Here is a 24,376-nt window from a genome sequence, read left to right as displayed (position 1 = left end):
CCTTTCCTCCACCATATTTCCGTTCGATAATGTTTTTTGAACAGTAATGAGCGAAATGGTCACAGCACTGACCTCCCGCGAAATTACCTCAGGTTCCTCATTATCGCTTTCATAAATGACGCTGTCCTCTGGAGCCTCCAAACTCGAGGGCGAGTTAGATGATATCTCTACATAAGATAAGGATGGTGATTCCCTGTTGAGTTTTGTGGGGTCCTAACTGTTAAGCCGGAGAAAGTCTGATCGAAAGGGTATGTAATGTACTCCCACACGCCTCCTGGAGTTCCGTGATAAATTTATCCAAATCTTGCTCCTCAACCTGTATAGTTTCAATTAGGTTGTCCAAGGACAGGGGGCCCACGGATACATTTTTCCAGTCGTCCCCTAGGAAGTCCACTGACGCCAGCAGGGGCTCGGCAGTGTCAGCGGCGCTATAGGCAGGTACCTGCGAAAAGTTAGTGTCTCTTTCGCCTTTAACACCACTTTTCCTAAGAGTCGCTGTTCTTCTTTTCTTAAGTGAGAAAATTCCTCCCATGTGTTCTTTACCCACGACAAATTCCTAGCAGTGTTTCTGGCCTCCTCACGAAGCAGATTATGCTTATTCTTGAGGTGTCCCGTTAACTGATCGGTTTGCATAAACACATTCTTACAATTGGCAATGGGGCACATCTTAAAAGTAATATCATCCCAGTGCACTACATTTACGTGCCTCATCAAATTCCTGTGATTGGCGTATTGTTTACAACATTCCTTACAGGCGAGCATGGCCGATAGTTCAATTATAATAGTTGATTACTTGAAAACTATTTAGAAGTGAGGTAATCCCTAAGTATTTTGGAGTTTTGATATGTCCTCCGCCTCTGGATGATTTGGTGTGACCGAGATATATTTGTTGATCTTCAGGCACTGTCTTCTTAACAAAGTGTAAAAGAAGGAGGTAAGCTTCCTTTCCACTGTCTCCAGCCAATCCCCTGCAGAGTAAAACCACAAGATGACGGGGTTCCACGAGGGGTAGTATCTTCTCCAGCATGACCATCTGGTGATACTACAACTCTACGTAACCTAAAGAGTTCCTTTTGCTTTCTAATAACCTTGTCCAACCCGGAGCCGGTGTACCTCTTCTTCGGGTGAACGCCTACTGCAATAGCCATGTCCGTTGGTAGGGTCGATAGACTTTCCCAGGTAGGATAAGTCTTAGGGTCAAAGTATGATGCACATGTCCCAGCTACGACTAAATCCTTGCCCTTATCCATCGGGGTGCCATCCAACACAGCCTCGAACGTAGATATATATACAGGTAGTGTTCAGTGGTAGTCCCATGGCCTTGAGGGTCCGGTCAAAATGGAAGTGAGCATCGAATGCTCTAGGTGTCCGAATTCCTACCTCCTCAGGAATAGGGTATAGGCTTCTTCAAAAGTCTCACTCGGTAGCAGGTATCCTGGCAGCTATCAGCAGAACAACCTTCCAATGGATGAGGACGGCTATAGAGTTAACTGGGTCCATAGTAAAAATGTCAGGACCCAGTGTACTCAAATAGCCACAAAATGCCCTCATAGCCACTATCTTACTGTCTGGGACACTAACCTTCTCCGACTCCAGCAGCTGCCCTGCAGGTAGGGCGTTAGAATTGTACCTGCTGCCCCTATTGCATGATCGTAAAAGGCGACTAAATTTAGGATCTTATCTTTTCTATTCTTCCTAACTGACTTTATCCTTCCTAATGCCTCCCTTGGCACCGCCTCACTTTTGGCCCTGAGTTGAGCGTTCGCCCCTGTGAGGAAGGCTCTGGGTTCTGTCCCCTGGCCGAGACACACCAAAGTCTGTAAAAGTGGTAGTTTCTGCTCCTGCTTAGCGCTCAGCAAAAAGGGAGTGGGACGACTGGTTCGCCTGTTGTCAGTATAATGTGACCGGGTGGGGTGTGTTGCTTGGTGTCTTCGGCGGCATGCTTCAGTGATATAGCAATATAAAAAGGGCAAAAGTTCCACTATACAAGAAGACACAACATAAATATACCGCAGTCTCCCGAAACACGCACCTCGCACAACATACACGCAACACACCGCATACATGGGAGGCCGTCCTTACATGACCATAGCTGTTAATAGGACGTTAATTAATCAAACAAACAAAGACTCCAGCAGATGTTGCATGCAGACGTATTCAACCAGGTCATCAAGGTCTGACACAGCTCTTCTAAGTAGCCAAACAGCGGCCTGCAACAAAGCTTCCTTCCGTCCTCTGAGAACTGTGATCAAAGCAGGAGGTAGACGTTCGTAAAAAATCCCAGGCAAATGACACATAAAGTTGTGGGGTTTGGCGTAACTCACATCTGCAGGGCAATCAGGGATCCAAATGTGACCGAGTGGGGTATGTTGCTTGGTGTCTTCGGCGGCATGCTTCAGTGATATAGCACGATAAAAAGGGCAACAGTTCCACTATACAAGAAGACACTACATGAATATACCGCAGTCTCCCAAAACACGCACCTCGCACAACACGCATCATACATGGGAGGCCGTCCTTACATGACCATGGCTGTTAATAGGACGTAAATTAATCAAAAACACAAAAAAACAACAACGTCTTGGTCTCGTATACGATTTTTCGGTGCAGAACCTGAGGCAGAAGATATGGTTCTACTAGAATAAGATGGAGATTCGTCGACAGTGAGAGTTGACCTCTTAGCTACAGGTCCAGACGACTGGCTATGGGGTCGTTTACCTGGGCTTCATCTACGAGTAGACACTGAGGGAACCTTTGCCTAACTCCGAGCACTTCTCTGAGGAGATGAAGCATGTTTACTGGAGCTGGTGCGACAATCAGACGACGACTGGCTCCTAATGGACTTCCTGGGACTCCTCCTCCTTGGGCTGGTACACTGAGTAGAGGAAACTATCTCCAACTGAAAGCCTGGAGGTATCTTCAAACACGTCTGGGTGCGCTGAATTCTGTGTAGGAAGAGGACGATCACATGTGATTCGGGGTCGACCTTTAGCTGGCACGAGGCAGTTCTGTGACGTTCTTCCGGTATAACCAATTACCTTGTCGAACTCTCTCCGCAACACTACATTTGGTTTCTTAGGCGGTATGCTTCAGTTATATAGCACTATAAAAAGGGCAACGGTTCCAAGACTCTAAATAAAAACAAGAGGCCCATGGGCCTTAACGGTCACCTGAGTAAGAATATATAATGAAACAAATAATAAAACAAATGAAAGACATAAAAACACTGCTCTATTGCTGGGCCTTGAAGTTGGTCAGTGATTTATAAATTTGACCTTTTTAGACTATGAAGAGTATTTGCTTCCATCAAACCTGTGAACTTAGAGGTATTTTTTGAAATTTTAATCTATTTGACCCTGTTTGGTCCTGCCCATTTGGTTCCCCCAGGGGGTCATCGAGGACGGATATGGATGTTAAAATGCTATATCTTAGGCTAATAATTCTAATCAAGTTTGACTAATTTCCTACGAAAATTGGGCAAATAATGTTCACAAATATGTTTTTTCCTATATAAACTAAAGTAAACTTGACCCCTCCCCAGGGGGTAACGTAAGACCCCAAGGTCATATAACTCACAGTTTTTATAAAACACCTTAAGACCTTTCCATCTATAATTATTTGATTCTACTCTATCCAGAATTTTAGAAGATTTTTGAAGTTTTAGCCTATTTGACCCTTTTTTTAGCTCCGCCCCTCTACCCCTAGGGAGTCGGCAGGGCCAATGTGGATATGATATTAAAATGTTATCTTCGGCTAATAATTCTAACCAAGTTTGACTCGTTTCCAATGAAAATTGAGCAAAAAATGCTCATAAATGTGTTTTCCCTATATAAACTATAGTAAACTTGACCCCCTCCCCAGGGGGAAACGTGAGACCCCAGGGTCATATAATGCTCAATTTTTGTAAAGGACCTTAAGACCTTTCTATTTATGAAAAGTATTTGATTCTACCATTTCCAGAATTTCAGAAGAAGATTTTTGAAGTTTTAGCCTTTTTGACCCCGCCCCTAAGGCCCCTGGGGGTCAGTCATAGAAAATTTGTTAATATGATTAAATGGCCATCTCATACTGATAATTCTGACAACATTTGACTCATTTCCTATAACAAATGACCAAATAATGCGCAAAAAAGTGTTTCTCAATATAAAGTATAGTAAACTTAACCCCCTCCCCAGGGGGAAACTAGAGACCCCAGGGTCATATAATTCACAATTTTTGTAAAGGACCTTAAGACCTTTCTATCTATGAAGAGTATTTGATTCTACCACATCTGTGAGTAGAGAAGAAGATTTTTGAAATTTTACTCAATTTTACCCCTTTTGGCCCCTCCCACAGCCCCCTGGGGGGTGGGGACCATATAATTCACAATTTTGATTGGCCTAATGCCTTAGAAGGTTTGTGCAAAATTTCATTGAAATTGCTTCAGCAGTTTTGGAGAAGAAGTCGAAAATGTAAATTGTTTACGGACATACGACGGACGACGCACGACGACGGACAAAAGGCGATTAGAATAGGTCACTTGAGACTTCGTCTCAGGTGACCTAAAAATGCCTTCCACATGCTAGCCATAGGTCTAACTTAATCCCAATTTGAAGATTATCATAAATGAGAAAAAAATATCATGTTTACAAGTGTTACAGTAACTTTTAGAAGGGGGGGGGGTTCGTCTCAGGTGACCTAAAAATGCCTTCCACATGCTAGCCATAGGTCTAACTTAATCCCAATTTGAAGTTTATCATAAATGAGAAAAAAATATCATGTTTACAAGTGTTACAGTAACTTTTAGAAGGGGGGGGGGGGTCATTTCACCATAATGGTATTTTGACCCCGGGGTCATTCTACCATGGGGGACAAAATACCATACTACACCGGAAGTCACTGTCTTATACCGTTTAATAGATTTCGCCGTGATTTAGTGACATCTACCTGTCAGCGATGTTCTTCTACAAATTAACAAAGTGACATTAAACAGTGCTAAACACATGTTTCGTGTAAACTTGCTACGTTTCTAATAAATATTTTTTTAAATTACCCAGCCTTGCGTAAGAGAAACAGAAAACGTAAATCCCACTTGTACCTGTTAATCGCAATCGTAACGGTAAATCCTAGTTCAATATCAAAAATGAGTCGCTATATATATATAACTTCTCATGTCACAAACATTTTCATTACTGCACATTATATGGCCCTGCAGGTAGGGCGTTAGAATTGTACCTGCTGCCCCTAAATTTAGGATCTTATCTTTTCTCTTCTTCCTAACTGAAACTTCTTTAGCTCTTTCTGTTAATGGCACCTGCCAATATCCTTTCAACAGGTCAAACTTGCTTACGTACTTGGCTTTGCCAACTGTGTCACCGGGTGGGGTGTGTTGCTTGATGTCGTCGGCGGCATGCTTCAGTGATATAGCACTATAAAAAGGGCAACAGTTCCACTATACAAGAAGACACAACACGAACATACCGCAGTCTCCCAGTACACTCACCTCGCACAACATACACGCAACACACCGCATACATGGGAGGCCGTCCTTACATGACCATAGCTGTTAATAGGACGTTAATAAATCAAACAAACAAAAGTGAACTTCAAATATGCATTGATATATCGCATGGACATGACTTTATTTTGAAACAACACTTATAGTGATAACTTTTGCAAACATGAACTTTTGTTCTCAAACATTCACCAATGTGGCGAATCTTTAGGCTCCTTCAGAATAACCCAACTATACAAACACTAATTATACACTGAACTGGCCTAGCACACATTATTTTTGCTCGGTTGGGACAACACGCTCTAACTCCACTGTCGTTTGTTGGATGATTCCACATATTGAACAAAGGAGCTGTGGTTGAATTGCTTCTCCACTTGTTAAGCCCTGGATAACAGTTAGTGCTTTCTGTATATCATTTTGGATAGTCTCCACAAGTTGACGATTTTACCTCCTCGACCTTGTTTCCTAAGTTCCTATTTTGTGTTGTTTGTAGTCGCAGGAGATTGTCAAGTCGCCTCTTGTCAAATTTCATTTTAGCTCACCTGGCCCGAAGGTGGCCAGAAACATCATTGGGGAAAAAGGAATAGAACTTGAATAAATTTTGGCTCTAATCCTTCGTGGGCAGGAGGGGAGGAGTCAAATTGGGGAAATACAGGTAAATCCTTTAAATCGGTACTAGTCAGAGTTCTGCATGCATTGAAACCAAATTTGGCCAGAACCACCCTTGGGGAATTAGGAATAGAGTTGTAGCACTATAAAAAGGGCAATAGTTCCACTATACAAGAGGACACAACAAGAACATGCTGCAATCTCCCAAAACATGCACGTCACACTTCACACACGCTGCATACATGAAAGGCCGTCCTTACATCACCCTGGCTGTTAATAGGACAATAAAAACAATCAAACAAACAATCAAACTTGATTTTCCTAATGATAGTTGCTTGAGTACACAGTCTAAGGATTTCCAAGGGCTTGACTCTTGTAAAATGAATGGACAGACGATAAATGGATATCCCAATGGAAATTGTAATGCAGGGGTCTGGTGTGCTTCTTGGTCTAAATAAAGTGTGTACCTTTTCACTCTGTAATATTCTTTTAAAGAGATGGCCCAGCCGTTTTACATTTGGCAATAGATCTAGATGTTCTGGCTTGATTCTATCACCTGTTCTTCTCAATGAGTATTTATCTCGGACTAGCCACGCACAGCAACTTGGAATTGCATGCTCTGTCGCCAGCTGTTAATCGACCATGACGCCACAACACAAAATTTCTGTACATTGAGTGCCTCATTGTTTTATTGTAGTTTTCGACCCGCTGCCGGTATCTGCCATACATCTTGTTATTGTACCTTTGTTCAAGAGCGAGTACCAACAGATCCAAAACTAATTTGTTGAACTCCTGTAAAAATAATGTTGTCATTACTTTTTAATCATAGACATGTTCATGTAATTCACCTATGAAAAGTTTTTTTTGCATATTCAATGACTGTTCACAAAATTTGTAGACAAAATCTTCATGGTGGTTTGATAATATAGTTCCTGTCAAATTTGTTATAAACAGCATTTAAGACAATACATGTACATACGTTAGAATGATGTAGTCTCCCCAAAACACGCAACACACAGCATACATGGGAGGCCGTCTTTACATGACCATAGCTGTTAATAGGACGTTAATTAATGAAACAAACAAAATAATTCAAGAGCGGGTACCAACGGATCCAAAACTTATGTGTTGAACTCTTGTAAAATAATGTTGTCATTACTTTTTTAATCATAGACATGTTCCTGTAAGATAACAATAATTAACCTATGGACATTTTTTGTGCATATTCAATGATTGTTCACAAAATCTTCATGGTGATTTGATACATATAATTCCTGTCAAATTTGTTTAAGACAATACATGTACATACGTTAGAATGATGTAGTCTCCCAAAAACTCACCTTGCACAACATACACGCCACATTCACGGGAGGCCATCCTTACATGGCCCTGGCTGTTAATAGGATGTTAAAATAATTAATCCATCAATCATTGTAAGATTACAGTAATTCTATTAACAAATAGAACAATTGATAGGGAATATCTTACATGTCTCTGTGAAATGCAATTTTGTGGCAGACATCCACGCATTTTCTCTCTAGTTCAGCCGGCATATCATGGCACTTTGAGCTTTTACCCCAGGAAGGTGCTGAATTGTTGCTTTCGGGTGGCTGTGAAGGCTGTGAACTTGGGTCTCCAACCCAACTGACCAGCTCAAACACTAACCATTTTCTCTTCTTTCTAACTGACTTTATCTTTCCTAATGCCTCCCTTGGCACCGCCTCACTTCTGGCCTTGAGTTGAGCATTCGCCCCTGTGAGGAAGGCTCTGGGTTCTGTCCCCTGGCCGAGACACACCAAAGTCTATAAAAGTGGTAGTTTCTGTTCCTGCTTAGCGCTCAGTATACAGGGAGTGGGACGACTGGTTTGCTCGTTGTCAGTATAATGTGACCGGGTGGGGTGTGTTGCTTGGTGTCTTCGGCGGCATGCTTCAGTGATATAGCACTATTAAAAGGGCAACAGTTCCACTATACAAGAAGAAACAACACGAACATACCGCAGTCTCCCAAAACACGCACCCCGCACAACATACACGCAACACACCGCATACATGGGAGGCTGTCCTTACATGACCATAGCTGTTAATAGGACGTAAATTTATCAAACAAACAAACAAATCCCTGTCCACAAGAGCTACAATCAGATCTAAAAAAAAGACGTTCTTGCTCCATGTCATTAACTATCTCTTAAAATGTATTTATAATCTTTGATAGAGATAAAAAAAATCTGGAGAAGGTTTCATGTCGTTTAACTGATGAATACTATAATTAAAACAAAGTAGATTGAGTATGGCGAGAACATGTGTTTGTGCGATGTGATCTTTTTGTTTGTTTGATTATTTTAACATCCTTTTAACAGCTATGGTTATGTAAGAACGACCTCCCATGTATGCAATGTGTAGCACCCCACCCGGTCACATTATGTTGCCCCACGTACATGCATTTCACTATTTCTTGATTAATACATATTTTTTTTAATTTGAAGTTTTGTATAAACTATGTAACCATCGACAGGACACATTTATAATCTGTGAAATCTAATGTGTATCATATACTAAAACAATTATATAACATTGCATTACTCACTGTTTGCTGAAAACCAACACTCTCTCTCGGCCATGTTTGTTTTGTTTACTTTTTGTTTGATTTATTAATCAAATAAACAAAAGTTTAATCAACGTCCTATTAACAGGTATGGTCATGTAAGGACGGCCTCCCATGTATGCGGTGTGTTGCTTGCATATTGTGCGAGGTGCGTGTTTTAGGAGACTGCAGTATATTCATGTTGTGTCTTGAATAGTGGAACTGTTGTCCTTTTTATAGTGCTATATCACTGAAGCATGCCGCCAAAGACACCAAGCAACACAATGTGTGAAACACGTGAAATGCTTCTACGTATCTATCGGGCACTTATTAGATCAAAACTTGACTATGGCTCTATTGTCTATGGATCGGCTCACAGCTCCTATCTACAGATGCTTGACTCTATACAGAATCAGGGACTGCGTCACCCAAACGCTAATGTCATGTTTACAAATTAAGTATAACCTTTAAAAATGAGGTCTTCAAGTACTAAGAAAGCCATGGGTTCTATTTTGAAACTGTTTAATCATAGGTTTGAACCATCTATGTTGAAGAAAAGGTAATATGTTTTCGGTGTATTACTATTATATTATGTCTGTATGTGCTTTTGTCAAAGTCTTTCACTTATTCAGTCTGTTCATCGTTGTTTATTCAGGTCCTCAGCAATGACGCTGATCTTTTGGAGATATCAGATGATGATGATGATGATGATAACAGGCAATCAGATGATGGAGTAAAAATTCTAAAAACAGGATTCTTACGATTCATATCGGCAGTATTTGAGGTAGACCCTTATCTTTGCTGCATTCAGCTTTCATGTAACAACAAGAAACTGTATACTATTGACAATAAAGTAACTCTAGTGATGAAATGGCCTACTTGCAAGATGGAATATCGAGGAAGTAACGCGTTTGAACCATTGTTTGAAAAGTTCAGTTTGTACTGTGCACCGCTGAAAACATAAAAGTGTTTTACCTAAGTACAGAAAAAAATCAGAAACAATAGATATGTACCTAATAGAGATAAGGACAATAGCTGAGTAAATTTGGCGCATTAGAGGAGGAAATGTTGGGAGACAGAATAGTTTGTGGTGTCGCCTCGGACAAAGTAAAAGAACGTTTGTTGCACAATCTGATTAAAATACAGATCCTTATTATCACTACGTTTGATATGAGGACTGAGTGGTTATAAGGATCTGTATTTTAATCAGATTGTTTTTTGCATGACAATGATCTCGCGTTAGCCAAAACACAGTACACGTGTGGTATAAAACACCAACGGGGACAGTGTCCAGCCTATGGGAACAAAAATGTTTAAGGCGTCTCAAACTTAATCACTACCAGAAAATGTGTCGGTCAAAGGAAATCGCACAAGTTCAAACAGTATCTGAGCATTTGCCCATGAAAGATTTATTTATTGGTGCTGTACACGTGGAGTCTTCAGAAGTAAAACCCGATGAACTTTCAGTTAGTCTAAAACTAATCGATACACCGGTAAAGTTCAAAGTAGATACTGGATCTCAAGCCAACATCATACCTCACAAAACTGTCAAAAAGGTTAAACCGGATATCGAATTATCAAAGGTAAATACTGCATTGACAATGCCTTATCAGTTGGAGTTTTTTTGGTGACTAAATCTACATAAATATCCCTACTTGGATTTCAATCATCAAAGGATTTGGGTCTAATTAAAGTTGTCCTTAGCACTTATTTTAGAGTCGCTGGAAGGAAAAGATCCAATGGTATGCTTCCCTTGACTTCCGGTTGTGCAATCAAGAAGAACAGACGTACTCCAGCGAGCTCTCGTCAAATCCATTCGATAACTAACTAAGTATTGCCCATCCAACCTCCAAAAACCCATCAAAATGTGAATTAAGTTCAGATTGTATAGTTAATTATCTTATTTCTTTAATCTTTTAAACTTCAGGCCACTATTTTTGGCCTTTTCGTAAGACAATAATGTGAGCATACGTAAGCCGCCATCTTGTTTCCTTTGTCCGGTTGGTAAAATTAGTTTACACCTTACCTCCTCTACCTAGAAATGCGTAGTTTGGTTTGTTTGTTTGATTAATTAACGTCCTATTAACAGCGATGGAGTTAAAGGGTTAATTATGTGGAACCTGCCAATTACACTTATATATTTGTCCTTGTACTGGATACACCACTCGTAACTCATAACTTTACCCAATTGCTTAACAGTGTTTAGTGTACGTGGAGATGTGGTAAATAGGCTAGTCTGAGTAGGCCTTGTAATATAATACGTAAGTCATATTGGTGGATAATCATGTATGTTTTATATCACGTAACTAGTTATGTGGAGCCTGTCAAGTAAGATTTATATATGAACTTGTCTGAACTCGCTATCGTAACCTGTAACTTGACCCCATTGTTGAACAGTGTTTATAATTAATGTACTTGGAGATGTGGAAAATAAGTTAGTCTGAGTTGGCGCGGGTTGAACAGTTGTTGATATACTGAATTATAACAGTTAGTAAACATCATCATGCTTTAGTAACATACGGCTGTATCATGAAATATTTCATTATTCAACAAATTTTAAATAAACCAATAGACTAGCTTGGTGGAACATCAACATACATGAGTGATAATAAGCTAGACAAATTCCTTCAGAAGGCACGCCTTGACAATGAATCACCTCCATCTAGAACCGTGCGCGCTCAAATCATTCTGACTGATAGCAAAGGGTTCAGCTTGTCGAATTGCGGTGTCGATAATTTCCCTCTGACAAACTTGTGTGAGGCTGGAGCGAACACTGCAAGATTAGTGGACATCCTAAGAAGGAAAGAGACCGGCTGTTGAGAAGAATGGTTATGTGTTAATCTACTTTTGTGGTGGCACATGTGACCTAGCAGTTAAGAACGGTAAACAATTATCTGTACTTAGTAAAGACGATTCAACAGTCAACGAAATTGTGCGACAGTACAATATCACCTTTGACTTTGTCAACAAACAGCCCAGGGCTGTTATCAAATTCGTTGATTGTCCGTACATCTCCATTCAAATATAGAATGACTGTAAAGCAGTTCCAAAAGAAAGCGACAAAACAGATAATGCTGAGCTTCGACGACAAGTTGACCTAAATAACCACAAAAGCGAACTGAATGATAAACTTGCAGTCGTCAGTTAAAATCAACAACCTTACAAGGAAAAGTAAAGATGGGAAAAGTGTAAAAAAAAAACCACACCATTTTATAGGATCAACTTTTCTCTGTACAGAGATGGTGTACACCCCGGCCCTAAATTAGCTGAGTCCTGGATACATCTTATCTGTTAAGACATCAACAAGAGCTGCCAGATACCAGAACAGGATATTCTGCAGCTTGATACTGATGATGACAGCGAGAGCATCTAATTTGTCTTTTGTATATCATCTGGCTAGTTTCATATTGATACTAGTAGTAGGTATTGGTACTAATAGTAGTAACTGTGTTTCATTATACACCAAAATTGTAAACAAAGCAGTTACTAGAGCTTTGTTTGTTTTTTTTTTTATTAATTTACGTCCTATTAACAGCTATGGTCATATAAGGACGGCCTCCCATGTATGCGGTGTAATGTATGTATGTTGTGCTGGGTGTGTGTTTTTGGGAGACTGCGGTATATACATGTTGTGTCTTCTTGTATAGTGGAACTGTCGCCCTTTTTATAGTGCTATATCAATGAAGCATGCCGCCGAAGACACCAAGCAACACACCTCACCCGGCCACATTAAACTGACAACGGGCGAACCAGTCGTCCCACTCCCTGTATGCTGAGCGCCAAGCAGGAGCAGAAACTTCCACTTTTATAGACTTTGGTGTGAGATACTAGAGCATGAACATAATATAGATATAATTAATTTATACTATTAAGTTTAAGCTTACTGGTCGGCATAGTAACTGTGCTACCCATAATCTATATAGAATACATAATCGGATGCCTCGTGTCCTGCTCTGTTCACCGAGTGTGTAAATAGGCATCAGGCATAGCTATATCTTTTGATATCGCATATATTATATACACTATCGCATATATTATATACACTTCTGTGTGCATGGCCATGAAATTGCCCATGAAAATTTCATGAAAGAAAAATATTTTGGCTGCAGAATGAACCCCGTAGTCGTCTACACGTGACACAGTGATGGATGGTTGAGCCTATCAGTCGCTTGGCTCCAATTATCCAGAATCCTGAAGAACTTATCTTTCCTTCGGTGATGCAACACCCTTGGTGATATATACTTTCATGACAATGCCTGACCAATAGTGTGGCGATATGGGACTTCTTTGGAATGATCAAAGGAGGAACCTCAAGGTCGACAAATTTCTTCGCCGCTGCAATCCTTCCACCAACACAAAGCAAACCGTCTGAATCAAGGAAAGGTGCTAATGCAGTGATGCTACTGCTCCTAGGATTATGTTTACCTTGCTGAAGTGCATTAATCTCCTCATTAAATGCTTCGCATTGTGTCCCTTTCAAAAGTACAGCATCTGCCGCCTCAAAGAATCAAGGTCTAAGGATCTTTGAAATTGATGTCATCGCCTATGTGAATACTCACAAGGGTTTCTCAAAGATTGGACAATATGGCATAAAAGGGCTATACTCCTAACCAGCTTAGACCACTGCGAATACCTATCAACATGAGAGGGTCGATAGGTTTACGGTCGATATCCACCTTGTTCACGTCAACAACCGGTCTAACTTCTTAATCCTCAATAGAGAGAATTGCAGAATTCTTGATTGGTCTCTTAGAATCCCTTGTTTGTCTTCCCTTCGGAATGCTGGTCCCCGTAGCCACATACTTTCAGAGACCCCTTGGGCAGAGAACGCTCGAGTACCCAAGTCAAGTTTTGGTCTGCAGCAACATGCTGCCAGTGGTCAGGCTTGCTAAATGTTCGAATTCGACTCACCCGGTTTACATAAACATAAAAGCGTCTTGCCTCGTTGGTTATGTAGCCGAGTATAACTTGACTGTCGATGTAGAACCAGAAATGTCTTTGTACGAAGTTCAGCTGTTTCTTAATGATTTAAGCAATCCCTATACCAAGTACAGCCTCGCATAACTCCAGCCGAGACATTGTGTCCATTTGTTGGCGCCACATTGGCTTTTCCCATGAGGAAACCAATGTCGCTATTCTCATTATCTTACCATACCTTCAAGAAAGCCACGGCAGCTATAGCATCCTTGGAAGCGTCGGTAAAGATGTGTACTTCTCTATGAGTAGCCTCAATAAGTGAAAACTTGCAGCACAATCGAGGAATGTTAATGTTCTCTAAGTAGCGGATAGATTCGATCCAAGAAGACCAGGTTGGCAAAACGAATCTTCAAGAGGGTCGTCCCAAACAACCTTGTGTGGAGTTGAGATCATTTGTCTTAGGAGTAGCTTCCCCTGAACAGTAAAGGGTGACCCAAATACAAGAGGGTCAAACAAACTATTGATGGTTGATAGGACCCCTCTGCGGATGAAGGGCTTCCGCTTGGAAGAAGTGAAAGCATCTATATTTATGTCCCAAGACTGACCGAAACTTCTCTGAATAGGCAAGTCATTTTCACCAACATTGAAATCATTGAGGTCTTTGGCAAGATCGTAACTGGGAACTTTGACAGTACTGACTTAAGAGTTTGAGGTTATCTTGTGAAGTCTAAGCTGTCCGCCCTCTTTGAAAGCCAACTGGGTTCTCTGCATCAGGTCGACAGCAGCATCTTCTGTGAGACAACTTAGCATCCATCATCCACGTAAATGTCTCTGGTCACAAAGTCAATGACATCGGAGCCTGAGTGAGCAACTGAACGACGAAGTTCGTGTGTTACAACGGCTGGGGAAGGTCGGTTTCCAAATACATGGACTGTCTTCCTATACTTTGTTTGTTTGTTTGTTTGAGTTTTACGGCCCATCGACAACTAAGGTCATTTAGGGCCAAACTACAAGTCAGGCATTAATATCAGGATAAAAGATCAGGGTAAGAAAAGGCAAGTAAGGATTAAAACACAGATTGTAAACGTTTATTTGATAAAAAAAAGGTTTGCATGTGATAAAATAGTTTTGGCTAAAACACACGAGAAAACTCATGCAAAATGTTGATGAAACGATGAAATGTTGAGTTGATACGATGATATGATGAGAAAAACGTTCATATTTTATCTAAAATACCAATTTCTTTGAGATAATTAAAAATACTATTATGTCTCACGGCATGAAACAAAGTGTACATGTCGGAGACATCGTAGTGCTTATCTCGTATGTGCTTAAAATCAATACAGTGCACTAAGATATGCTCCACTGTGAGAGGAGAATCACATGCATGACATGTTGGAGGATCCTCCCCTCTCAATAGATAGGAATGTGTAAAATATGTGTGTCCAGTTCGGAGCCGAGAGAGAACAACTTCCTCTCTGCGGTCTCTCCGACTGGACAGTTTAGGATTAAGTGTAGGTTGAATTTTAAACAGTTTATTGTTTGTTTCGGTAGACCACCTTTGTTGCCAATGGTGTTTGATGGCTGACTGAATTGAAGGTTTGATGTCGGTGTATGGTAGTTTCAAATCTGTTTGTTTGTGCTAGGCGAAGAGCAGTCTTAGCTGCTTTATCAGCCTGTTCATTCCCCTTTATACCCACATGACTGGGAATCCAGAGATAAGTAATTTGAGTTTTAGAAGATAATTGAAATGTTCGGATTAAAAGATTTTGGATTAGAGTATTTCTAGGACATCTTGATTTCAAAGCCTGAAGAACCGAAAGAGAGTCTGAACAGATGATTGCCTTTTCAATGCGGTGTTCTTCGATGTGGGTCTTCCTATACTCCTATAGGTCCAAATTGTTCTCTGGGTGCCAAAGAAATCGTAGATTGTCTCAATGATTTATCCTCACTTTGAAATTGTGGAACAGTTGTTCAATGTATCCCGTCACCGCAACTCGTTCTCGGCGAAAGTGCAATAAAATACTCTGCAAGTTGTTTGTGATATCTGGACCTTTCAGCAGAGCTTCGTTGAGCGATATACCATTAAACTTTGCGGAGGAGTCAAACACCATACGAATAGAGTCTTTCTTCTTTGGGTGGTATACACAGAACATTGGGAGATACCATCGTTCTACAGTATCAGGTATAGGTGGTGCTTCCTCAGCATGCCCATTCTGACAAATCTTGTCCATAAAAGCAGAATCATGATCTTTTTTGGTTGGGTTGCGCCTTAAGCTGCGATCAAGAGACAATGCCCGGTTGAGAAGCCTGTGATCTGTTGTTTGGCAGTGGCTGCCTCTGAGGACGGATTTGTTTGTTTGTTTGATTTCTTAACGTCCTATTAACAGCTAAGGTCATGTAAGGACGGCCTCCCATGCACGCGGTGTGTTGCGTGTATGTTGTGCGAGGTGCGTGTTTCGGGAGACTGCGGTATATTCATGTTGTGTCTTCTTGTATAGTGGAACTTTTGCCCTTTTTATAGTGCTATATCACTGAAGCATGCCGCCGAAGACACCAAGCAACACACCCCACCCGGTCACATTATACTGACAACGGGCGAACCAGTCGTCCCACTCCCTTTTTGCTGAGCGCTAAGCAGGAGCAGAAACTACCACTTTTACAGACTTTGGTGTGTCTCGGCCAGGGGACAGAACCCAGAGCCTTCCTCACAGGGGCGAATGCTCAACTCGAGGCCAAAAGTGAGGCGGTGCCAAGAGAGGCTTTAGGAAGGATAAAGTCAGGTAGGAAGAATAGAAAAGATAAGATCCTAAATTTAGTCGCCTTTTACGATCATGCAATAGGGGCAGCAGGTACAATTCTAACGCCCTACCTGCTGGGCCACTGAGGACGGAAAGGTAGAGGAGCTTCCCAATAACCATCCGAGTTCCGTCTGAAATCCTCATCCATAAGATCAAAGAAAATAGTGTCCTCTATGAAATGGGCAGGTTTTTCATCTTGTTCAGTTTTAGCCAAAATGTTATTCTTCACCGACAGTTTGTTTTCACAAGGTTGTAAGATCAAAGAACGCCCATTATGCAAAATGTAGGTCTTGTTAACAGTTATTTTGTTGGGTAGGTGTTAGGCATTCAGACATACCATACCAATGATTAGCCACCATAGGGAAGCTTCTGAGTATAGGGCATACCACTTGCCCCTTTGCGTTGGTCCTGGCTATGTGGACATCTATGAGGTCTCTGCCGATCAAGATTTCAATTTGAAAGTCTTACATCAGATCAGAAATTCGATCCTTGATGTCGGCAAGATGATTGAAGTGTTCGGCACCTCGACGAGACGGAATTTCCTCTCTATTGTTGGGCAACTCTACACTCAATAAGAGTTGGGAGCGTAAAGCAACATTCTCCATCCAAAGACTCAACTTGAAACCCTGAAACTCTTCGTCCGGACATGGCGATAGTCCCTGAACACGACACCAAAGTATATTGGTAATCTGGCGAGTTTTGTCCAAAGGTAACGAAAAATTATGGTGATGCTAGCGAATGGTTGCTTAGATCGTCAATAAGCGCATAGACGGTTCTCGAATGCTGTTTAGAATCTTTGAGGTAGATCCTAACTGGAAAAATTGTGGCACTTGACTTGCTAGTTCCACCAGGTGCTCCACATATTTGTGTACATTAAGACGATACCTTTTCCGTGTGTTGCTCCCCTTCGTGAGTGACCATGCCCTTCTTCTCTTGGTTGCAGCAATCTTCATGCAGAGCGCCAGGGTATGGACCACCACAAACACAACATTTGACATGGTTAGTACACCGTTTCGCCCGATGTTTCGTAGGTCCGCAACATTTGAAACACATGCCCTGAGTCATGATTCTGTATTTGATTGGCCTATATCGAAATTAGTCACATTCATTCAAAGAGTGTCTTGTGTGGTGGACAGGGCACCTAGGCGGTTCACTAGTTTCACTCGAATCATGTGTCACTAAAGGCACAGTTTCAGTTTTTCTAACAGAAACTCCTGCTGAAGTCTGCGAATTACGTGAATGATTCCCTGAGGATTTTTCATGGTCAACACTGTAGTTGAAACTTGGATCGTTTTTCATTTTAGCTATGTCCTTCAAGAAACTGATGAAAATCGTAAATGGTGGATACACTGATGTTTCATGCTTTTTGAACTTTGTTGCTGCTGTGGTCAACCTATCCTGAAGAGCGGTAGGCAGTTTGACCACGAGAGGATTGATCCCTGACGGAGAATCAAAATATCCAATTAGAGAGGCATACCGATGTTGACGCTTTACTGAAGAAATTTCATCTGCTAAATCTACAAGATCATAGAGTTTCTTCACATCGTGGCTGTTGATCTTTGGAAACTGAGCGATTTGACGTCTGAGGGAGCTCTCAATCAGCTCAGGTGCACCGAAGCGTTCTTCTAGTCGTTCCCACACCAATTTCAATGCAGTTGTAGGATCATCAGCATTGCACCTTCTAATCATACATGCTTGTTTTGATGACTCGTTCCCAAGATGACGTATAAGCATATCAAGCTCCTCAACCGGCGTAGCACTCAACTCCTGCATAATGTTCTTGAAGGTGAGTTTCCAGGTGAGGTACAAACTCGGATTGTCATCATATTTCGAAATCCTTGACAGAATGAGATCCTTCTTAAGCAAAAACTTAGTCATATCTGCTAATGGTTTTTATGGAGGTGTGTATACACCTTCCATTATAAAATCATTCAGGTTCTCATGATAACCGGAACACTATACCTTGTTAATCCTATCGGCAATCTCCGTAACTACGGGAGATAACTTTTACACTATGTATTGTAACATTGTGTATTGCAAAGAGGTCAAGAACTGTCAGTGATTACCGGTTCTCACATGCTTCACATTTTCTACACATACTTTAATTGATTTGGTTTATTTAGTTTTGCGTCCTATCAACAGCAAGGGTCATCATGTTATATTATCCCCCAATGTTATATGTTATTATATTGATTATTAGACTACATTTAACAGTGAGCAGGCCAGTGTCTAGTACAAGCGTAGTATACTAGTAGTATTCTAGTATACGTAGTGCTAGATCTAGTATTGTATTTGCTTATGCTTCAGTGATATAGCACTATAAAAAGGGCAACAGTTCCACTACACAAGAAGACACAACATGAATATACCGCAGTCTCCCAAAACACGCACCTCGCACAACATACACGCAACACATCGCATACATGGGAGTTCGTCCTTAGCTGTTAAAAGGACGTTATTTATTCAAACAAACAAAAATAAACTTGATTGTTAGCATGATCAATCAGATCATCTTCATGTTTTTATATCGCCAGTATTCGTTCTACTTGACGCATGCGCGGCGGCAGTTTTTCAGTTTTACAAAAAGCTAGCGGCTATACTAGGCCTAGTGAAAGATTAAGTTTTTGCTGATCATTACTGAATAAATACTGCAATATTTTTCCAAAATTAAATATCTACAGTAATGTTGTAACCGTTATAGTCAATGTTTACATTACGGTAGCTGTTCAATCATATCGATCGTTTTTATTTCTTCAGCTGAAATACGAGATGAAGTAAACAAAATCCTAACTTCCGCAGTATGTATCCTTGCGATAACAAAACCAAAACATATATCTGACTTAATGTGATACACGATAGTCACCTAGCTTATTGTAAATAGATATCATAGCTTCCATATGCCTACTAGAACGAATTTTTAAGGGAAATGGCCACGATCTTTTGACAGTGTACCAAGGATTTGTTACTACGTCCTTGGGCAAGCAAACACATGTTTTATGCATCAAAATTTCCATTACAATGATTATAATACATAAATTATCAATTTACGCTTAAACAGTGATTTATATTTCTTATCAAGACATTGGGATAGAAAATCGAGTGCTCTGTCTCCAACGCATGCAGTATTGTAAGGAAGATAACTCTATAAGTACAGAGGTTCAATACAAAAAATACTTAATACAGTACTATTAATCAATATAAAACAGAAAAGATATCTGTATTAATATTTTGGGCATTAAAAATCAAATAAAATATGGAATAAAATGAAATATAAGATACAATGGAGGCTTATATGAAATAATATTATAAATTATCCATTATTATGATCAAATCTTATTTACATCAATAGTAAAGGTATACAGCATCATACACATTTTTCTTTTTCGAAAAATTGTAATTGCTTGGACACTTCACTTTGTAACATCTGAATCTAGTACTAGCATATAATTGTAATATTTGAATAAATTTTCAATTTTTTTCAGAATGGCTCAAGAACAATAAAGGATCTCAGGAAAACCAACTCTGGACGTGCTGGACCCTACCCTGACTGTACGGTCAGGGTGAAAGTCGCCAAAGTTGGTCATTGGGCCAACTTCACAAATGGGGAATAGATGGCGATTTTAAATTTTAGTGTGGCCTTCACAACCGATTCCATCATGGCCACACTCAGCGATCAGAAGCGCCACAAGTTAATGGCAGAAGGGATATGTCTCCTATTTAGGAACTTAGTTAAAATTAACAAGATCATTTTAACAAAATTATCCAAGCTGATGACCTGCAGCCCAATAGAAGTGCCAGAAGACATTATACAACAGGCAGTGTTCCTAATACAGCCACCTTCTACAAGAAAGAAAATAGCCAAAGTGAAAACTATGCCAATCAAATATATTGTCACAGTCACTGGCAATTTTGTGAAGGTATGTTATATTGTTATCCATGTATGTAAAATTCAAATTGCTCAAAACTACAAATCTCGGTATTGTGATAAAGATCATTTCCATTGGAAGTTATACTTTGATTTGATAAATTCTTAAATATGACATTATTCCTAAAACTTTGTTAATGGTTTAGTTTGTTTCATCCTCTAAATAAAACTTGTAGTGATAGGTACTGATGATATATAGCATATGCAAACACTTGTCTATCATCCGTACAATAAAATAAAAGTCGTGACTATGAAGAATTTAGTCTATATCGCAGACCGATACATACATTACAAACATTCAGCAGCTCAACAGTTATATCATTTGATCAACAGGCTATTTCACAGTCACTTTCCTTGGTTGAAAATAAAAAATGGCGGCTCGCTCCACTTCGGACTGCATTACTACCCTGACAACGATACTGGTAGTCGTTCCGCCTCGGTTATCTCAATTTTTATTCGAAATGGACATTATTGATACATTATCAGATGGAAAAAACATAAATTAAAAATAATTAAAGGTTTCATTGTTAGATTTCAAATCAAACTGCAGCTATAACATTCAACAATCGGAACTAGATCTTCGGTCATCCTGACTGCCGTAGTTACCAAACTTAGCAACCATCATCGTTTTAAATTTGACGTAAAAGTAGACTTATTTATGTAAATATAAAGATTGTAACGCTACATTGAATATGTCTGTATCCCATTGCGTTCATACCACCTTTAACGCAATCAAAACACTGTTCAATCTCTATTTACAGTTACAAATGTGTAACATCGAATTAAAGTAATGGATATGCTACCTTATTAGTCCCTTATATATTTGAATTTTCAAACTTCAGATGAGAATATTTATTTGATAATTGATTTTTTCTGTCTTTTTACTTCTTTTCCAATAAAATAAAGTATTGCTGCAACATACCAGATAATAAGAGATATCTAACTCCAAATGTTAGATATAGCTTTTTTTGCTAAAACGTGAGTCATTGGAAAAGATTTAATTTCCATTTGGGGCTAGCAATCAATACTGGTTATAGGTTGTGTGCCTTTAATTTGAAACATGATTGATTAGCAGCCCAAAGTTGCAAATATGGTTCTTGTAATTACCCTCTATTTTTTCTGGTGAAAATTTGCTAGCATTCAGAAACAATATATAAGGTGCATCATGTCATGAAGTATATGGTAAATCAAAAAATTTATATGATGTATATGGTAAGACAAGATGTAGAAGTATATGTAGATTTTATGTAACTACAAAGATTTACATGCAGATTATGATAAATTTGTGTAACTTATGTATTGAGCATGATAAATTGGTATTGAAAACTGTGTGAGTGTGATCTTATGACAAGATTGAGAGACCTTGTAAACAGACGATTTCTGTTTACCTCTGTATTCGGCTGGATTTATTCAACTATTTTAATGATAAATAGCGATAATTACACGCCAATATTAATTATGATGTTAGTACAATTATTGTTCTAGCTGTAGAACACGGAATTGTGTAAATCTATTCATTTTTTGATTTATAATGATTTTTCTTGTCTACTGGGTCTTTAAATTAGTTTTGCCCAGTCGCCATTACAACACTGCTACTGGTTTACGGACTTCGTTACAGTCAACTTATACAAGGTAAAATTGTAATCATATCATAATTTTAGAACTTGTTACCATATTGTGTAAAACTTCTAAGTTCATAGATCAATTACACTACTTATACAAGGTAAAATTGTAATCATATCGAAATATTTAGAACTTGTTTGCATATTGTGTATAGATCATTTTTGCATTGACAGTTTTATTACTTGCGGGTAATAAACGTCTGAACTCATGGTTTGTTCATCTTAGTCCATCCGGTTCCCACTCTCAACATGGCGAGCAATGTAGCGTCGTGAGATAACTACTTCCAAAGCGTAAAGTTCGCTTTCAGTATTTTATAGTTTATACTTGTCTATAAATGTAATAGGAAAGTTTTTACTTATATTATAGAGATACATTTTATTGTAAAACATGTATTTTAATCGATAGATTCCCGCACTATGTTGCAGAAGGAATCGTCTAGACACGGCTGTTCGGTCGTAGTAAATCCCACCACTGCCACCAGCAAGCTGGAAGTTGTCCATGAACAGATTTCGTCCATATCCACTTACAGTGGTGACAGTAGTACCAAGCAAGAGCGACACAGTGGTTCCGGAGCAGGTCGTGACGGAGAAGGGGCAGGAACTGTACGACGTTCCACCTATGGGAAGTTGTTACCCTCTCCGCACGCCTGCTCATGAAGTGTTTTTTGAGCCTCCAAGGAGTTTAGATGTGCTTGTGGACTTTCCCCTCCTCCATCTCCTCAGAGGCTGATGCTAGTTTGGATCATTTACCTTTTCTGAGGAGATGGTAGAAGAAGAGGAATTGAGAGAGACCACAATTACATTCAGCAACCCTCCTCCGGAGGAGAAGACAGACGATATTGAAGTAGCCACCCTTCCAAGCGAGTTAGGAGTAGGGATGAAACAGAGCAGGAACCAGCAGGCCCTGGAACTATCCCTCCCAACTTGCTTTGGAGAAGGAGATGAGACGGCTAAGGACAGTTTCGCAGTGCAGGCTGAGGCCATGCTACGCAGAGGAGGAATGCCTTTGTTTCCTACTGCACTGCGGGACTGGACCACAGTCCAGAAGGAAGAGGTGGAGCTGGCTTCAGGACTAAGATGGCCTCCGAAGGAATGGAGAGAAATGGATTGGGATCACCTCCTTTTAGTTTGGGAGACAGCTGCTGGCCAGCTTCTCGGAGGTTACCTCCCTCGAAGTGCTGCTGGACAGTAACAACTTCTTCATGTTGAGAGGAAGCGAAGGAGGTCGTCCATATGGAAATCAGAAAGTACTTGCCTGAAGCAGGTACTGGATGTACCAGGCCCTGAGAGAAGTGGTGATCAGTGGAAAGGACGAGGGAGATATTGTGTCACATTTAAAGACTGCGGGACGGAAAACCAACTTGGACCAAATTTTAGAAAGGATAGAGAAAGTTCCATTGCTTTTGAAATAAATTAGAAATAATCATTATTGTAATGTTCCATAGGTAGGTATTTCCTGTTAAATATTATGTAAATAGAAGATAATTTTGGTTTGTTTGTTTGATTAACGCCCTATTAACAGCCAGGGTCATGTAAGGACGGCCTCCCATGTATGCAGTGTGTAGCGTGTGTGAAGTGCGAGGTGCGTAATCTGGGAAACTGCGGTATGCTCGTGTTGTCTTCTTGTATAGTGGAACTGTTGCCCTTTGTATAGTGCTATATCACTGAAGCTTGCCGCCGAAGACACCAAGCAACACACTCCACCCGGTCACATTATACTGACAACGGGCGAACCAGTCGTCCCACTCCCTGTATGCTGAACACCAAGCAGGAGCAGAAACTACCACTTTTATAGACTTTGGTGTGTCTCGGCCAGGGGACAGAACCCAGAGCCTTCCACACAGGGGCAAACGCTCAGCTCAATGGTCTGGAGGTAGACAAGCTTCTCACGGACTTGAACACTGGTGCATTTAAGGCAGCTGAAAAGATTTATTAACTCGATGAGTCAAGTACAAAGCCAACACACAATCTGGACCCTATTCATATAACAAGGAATCTTAATAATAACATCTCTAAGTGTGTTAAACCCACAAATTAAACATTTGAAACTCGTCAACCCTAAATACCCAACTGCAGCCTCCGAAATATTTACCCCTCTATAATCTTGTGCCCAAAAGGGGATTTCTGCAGTCCCTACAATAGGACGTTAATCAATCAAGCACACAGAGCAATCATACCATGTTGGATATTATTTCAGGATGGAATGCCAATGCCATTCATATGCAAATGTATATGATTGAAGGAAGCTTGTTTGTTTGTTTGTTTGGTTAATTAACGTCCTATTAACATCTATGGTCATGTAAGGACGGCCTCCCATGTATGCGGTGTGTAGCGTGTATGTTGTGCGAGGTGCGTGTTTTTGGAGACTGTGGTATGCTCGTGTTGTGTCTTCTTGTATAGTGGAACTGTTGCCCTTTTTATAGTGCT

The 24,376-nt window shown here is 40.2% G+C and overlaps 1 pseudogene; it reads right to left on the bottom strand.

Annotated features, from left to right (window-relative positions):
• Positions 1–772: 772 nt before the first annotated feature.
• On the bottom strand, positions 773–17,467 carry LOC138308766 (uncharacterized; annotated as a pseudogene).
• Between the last annotated feature and the right edge of the window lie 6,909 nt (positions 17,468–24,376).

This window comes from Argopecten irradians, chromosome 15 (assembly GCF_041381155.1).
Source record: "Argopecten irradians isolate NY chromosome 15, Ai_NY, whole genome shotgun sequence".
Lineage (NCBI taxonomy): Eukaryota > Metazoa > Mollusca > Bivalvia > Pectinida > Pectinidae > Argopecten > Argopecten irradians.
The sequence above is the reverse complement of the archived record's forward strand: the minus strand, read 5'-3'. Positions and strand labels throughout refer to the sequence as shown.